The sequence below is a fragment of the Sander vitreus genome, unplaced genomic scaffold (genome assembly GCF_031162955.1).
Source record: "Sander vitreus isolate 19-12246 unplaced genomic scaffold, sanVit1 ctg654_0, whole genome shotgun sequence".
Classification (NCBI taxonomy): domain Eukaryota; kingdom Metazoa; phylum Chordata; class Actinopteri; order Perciformes; family Percidae; genus Sander; species Sander vitreus.
The window spans coordinates 2484-7231 of NW_027595743.1; the positions used below are offsets into that span (position 1 = coordinate 2484).

Below are 4748 nucleotides of genomic sequence, written 5' to 3' on the forward strand. Positions count from 1 at the left end.
GAAAAGCCAACCAGGAAGTGAGGTTTCGCACACTTTCTGTCATCATAGAAATAGGTGACTGGCACGGCTGGCTGTGATAAACCTAATAGTTTAACTGTAACTTTATCTCAAACCTCTACGATCTTCAGGAAGAGTTACAACACTAAAAGCACTAAAAGCGACCGGTTACCTACTTCCTGTCATCCTATAGCCACGTGACTTGTACGATTGATACGGAAGACTCGAAAGTTCAACTGTAACTTTGTTCCAAATCTTTCTGACCTTTAGAAAGAAAGTTACAGCATGAAACGCTTAAACCACGCCCACAAAGGCCAAAAAAGTGATTTTTCGCCCATTTCACTCACTTCCCATCATCGTACCGGAATGAGATTGACACCGTTGGATTCAGAAAACCCTACACTTCCTTGCTAGTGTTCTTTTAACACCGCAATGTCTTTTCCAGAATTTAAGTTTTAAATCCATGACTTAACGGACTAGTGCAAATGAAGACATCAGGAGCGCAGACTGTCCATTTCTATTCTAATCTTGACAGCGCCTCCTGTAGTTGAGCAGTGTATGGAACACAGGAAGAACTTTGATAAAAGTCTGACCTGGACTTCAGGACCCTCGGGCATGACTTGCGCTGTTAACAGACACCCTTGTCGGTAAGGTAGTAAGTAAGATTTTTATTATATTAAAATTGTGATACCTAAGATGTTTTCTTAGATATTAACTGGTATAAAATCAATTATCTTACGTAGGATATGGTAATACTTTTGCGCCAAACAACTTAATACTTCAAACATGATTTTTCTTAGGATAAGGTAACACTTTTGCATCAAATATTATAAATTTTCAAACAACAATATATAAAGCAAGAAATAAACCTCAAAACATATCCTAATATATCTAAAACAACAGACTGTAATCCAGAATAAATGTTTAATTGGCTATGGGACACACTCAAGGGACTGATTAACCTCGGTGGGCCGCCCTTGGAGGAGGGTGTCTAGTTGGTAATGGCTGAAACACCTGAACCGAGGTTCACTACTGACGATGTGTCCTAAAATGTAGAATAAAATCTATGCAAGACCATGCAACAATTCCAAACAAAATAAAGACAGCACAAAATCCAGATCTTAAAGAGCAGACCTGAAAGCAAAACTATGCATTTTAAGGAAACCGTTTAATAAATCAACAGGCTCAAAACAGACTTTAAAGCCTAAAAGCTTGGCTATGCATTCTAAAGAAACCGTTCAATAAACAAACAAGCTCAAAACGGACTTCAGGACCTACAAGCACGACTGTGCAATTTAAAGAAGCCGCTAATAAACAGACAGGCTTAAAACAGACTTCAAAGCCTAGAAGCATGACTATGCAAAACTGTTTAATAAACCGACTAGAATGACTGCATTTCAAACAGAAACACACAACCCAAAAAGGAAACTAATGAACATAGTGAATATCGGGATGCTGTCAGCTTGGCTGCCGCGAAGAGCTTATCTCTGCTTCTCCAATGTTTTCATGTCGGGCTGAAAACGTCTAAAGTCAAAATAATTACTACGTGATCAGATTTTCTAAACAGACAATCAGGTTCATGCAATTGCAGTGTGATATAAAGGTAACTTAAGTGTGGGAAATGTAGGAATGAAGAACTTTGACTGATGTGTGCCGGCCCGTACCTATGATTCACTATCAACTGCCTAGGCGTCGGATGAAGCAGGGGGAATCATCGAGATAACGTTCTTATTCCCTAATCCGAACACCCCTAACCCATTTAAGATGTTGTCCCCTGATAGAGGACATATCAGATATTAAACTGATAAGAACAGCGGTTTTTGCCACAACTCCTGGCCAGTGAATTCGCCAGCCACTGCACGCATGTCTGCTTTTGGTCCAATATCCCAAATTGAGCGACACTGCAGCTCCCTGATGCGTTGTTAATTGGTTTTCCACAAGACAGAAGAAGGGTGCACCGTTCCAGGCTGCGCTGCAATACCAGGTCGATGCGTGGAATGAACGGAGCAAGCCCCTTTTTCAACTCCCATTGCTAAAAATCCATTTAATACGTTGTCCCCTGATAGAGGACATATCAGATATTAAACTGATAAGAACAGATTTTTTTTTTTTTTTTTTTTTTATTATTATTGACACAAGTTCAAGACACATTTCATAAGGTCTTCACACAATTCAGAAAATTTCAGTTACCATTTAAGATACAACGTGATAAATAAATAAGTTACTCTGTAAAACTATTTAAAACAGGTGTAGTACAATAAAAGCAATTGTTTTCAGACATAATACAGGTAAGAGTTGTTTTCATAAATTTCAGGTAAACATAAAAAGTTGTCATCTTGTGCATTTCATATTGTGTTTAGTGTCCATATTAAAAGTCTTAAGAGAGACGGCATTGGCTTAAAAGCTCTCTTCAAATATCAGTTGTGCAGGAGCGCAGTGAGTCTCTAACAATGTTAATACCTTTTGAGTCTCTCGGGATCCTGTTACGGTGCTCAGAGGAGACCCTCCCCTTGTTGCTCCTTCCCACCTGCCTCACCCGGAGAGTCAGGCCGCCGCTGCTTTGACCTTTTTTTGTGTGGCTCCGGCTCCTTCGTCCGAATGGGCACAGAGGCGATTCTTCTTTGCAGCTGTGTCCTTGGCCTGCTGCTTGCAGCTCGGGCCATTTGGGCCGTTGCTGCAGCCATCTTGATCACAGCTGCGGGGGGGATCTGCATGTGCTTTCTTACCAGCAAGTTTCTGGAGGTCCAAATGGCGTCTTTGATGGCGGCCAGGGTGAGCCACTGATTTGCAAAGTCACGTGCTGGCATCTGTTTCTTTGGGCTCACCCCATACAGCACTAGCTGTGCTGTGAGGACCTCCCTTGCTGGTAAGTACGGGAATTGCAAGGAGCCGGCCATTGCCCACTGGTCTACGGCAGCGCTGCACTCCCAGAGCAAATGCCTCACCGACTCAGGCTCGCCACAACCTGGTAGGGGGCAGGTTGAGTGCGCTGACATGCCCCGGGAGTGCATGACGGACCTGACCGGGAGGATCTCATGAGCCACCATCCATGACAGGTCCCGAGTCTGTTTGGGAGAGCCGAATGGTTCGTGTTGCGCCAAACAGTTGAGGGCTCTCCAAATGCCAGCCCACGCACTGGACTCACTGGTTCCCGCTCCTGCACAACTGAAATGAGAGAGCGATGATTTGTTAAAACATACACATCTTCTTGCTCAAGGTGAAAACGTTTTAAAAAGGTCTGGATAAAAGCATAGGTTGGCGGCAGGATAAAAGACACAGGTACTTTAAGATCAGAGGGTAAAATCTTCAGTCTTCTGAGATATGACCCCATCCAGAACCGTGCCATAGCTGCTGTCTTAGCATTTCTGGATGGGGCCGTGGCTGCTGTTATGTGTATAGCTGTAAATCTGCTCCCTAAAAACAATAACAGGTCCGGCACTCCTTTCCCTCCTTTCTCCTTTGGCTTCTTCATCACGCTTCTCTGCAACCGTTCCCACTTGGACCCCCCACAGGAAATAAAAAGATGGCTCGTTCCAGGTCTAAAATCACTTTTCTGGGTGGGATAAACGTATGGCTTTTCTCCAGTGTGAATGCGTTGATGGATTTTTAGGATATCCTGGCGTGTGAAAGCTGCCCCACATTGATCACAGCTGTACGGCTTCTCTCCAGTGTGAATGCGCTGGTGAGATTTAAGGGAACCTTTCTGAGAAAAAGTTTTCCCACATTGTTCACAGCTGTACGGCTTCTCTCCAGTGTGAATGCGTTGATGTATTTTTAGGGTACTCTGTAGTGTGAAAGCTGCCCCACATTGATCACAGCTGTGTAGATTATGTCCTGTGTGAACTCTCTGATGAATCTTTAAATATCCAGATGTTGTGAAGGATTTGTCACAGTGCTGACAGTGGTGACGTTTGGGTCCCTCTCCTCCTCTCTGTTTCTATAACAGACAAAAATAGAGAGAGTTAGTGACCGACCTTTTTTTTTTTTTTTTTAAGTTGCTCTCACAATTTTCCGTCTTTGTACTTAAATTTAACATCAAAATTAAGGAAATTCTATACTGTATATATCATATATTCGGCCTTTATTCATATTTGCTCTAAGTTTTTTTTAACGTTTATGCACACTGCTAAAGAGCTGCTAAACAAATTTTGATGATAGCTTTATTGTTAGGCTTAAGGTCCATTTAAAAACATAAAACATCTAAAAGGACATGCCTCTAAGTAAGCACGGTAATGCGCCTCTAAGCCAGGACTTTTAACATGTAGTGAGCCTTCTACTGTAACTTCTTTTGTTTAACATTGCGTGTTTACACACCAGTTTTTTCCCATACATAGGTTTTACTTGAGCGCCCTGCCCAGGTAGATTGTGAGCCGCCCAGGTAAATAAAATTTGAATTACAATTTTTTCCAATCAGTGTATTTTTCAGCGCACACAGAACCTCATGAAGCCGTGCGTGCATGACAGCATCACCGCTGCACATCAGGCTCAGAGGCTATCGTTAGTAGTACCGTAAGCATGCTCCATATCTTTATAACGGAGCTAACCAGAGCTGACTGGAGCTAACCGCTAACGGAGCTAATCGTTGCTAACAGAGCCTTCAGTTCTCTGTGCTTTTATCCATTAACTGCATTTATAGACTCCAGCCCGAATAAAACCTGTAATTTTATTAAATTGGCTGTAAAAGTTTTAAACTATAACTCAGAGTTGTTTGAATGATAGAAATCTGCTCAGATGAAATCTTTATGAGTGAA

General features: G+C 42.3%; 1 pseudogene; it reads right to left on the reverse strand.

Annotated features, from left to right (window-relative positions):
- Nucleotides 1-1944: 1944 nt before the first annotated feature.
- Nucleotides 1945-2160, reverse strand: LOC144514656 (U2 spliceosomal RNA; annotated as a pseudogene).
- Nucleotides 2161-4748: the final 2588 nt, after the last annotated feature.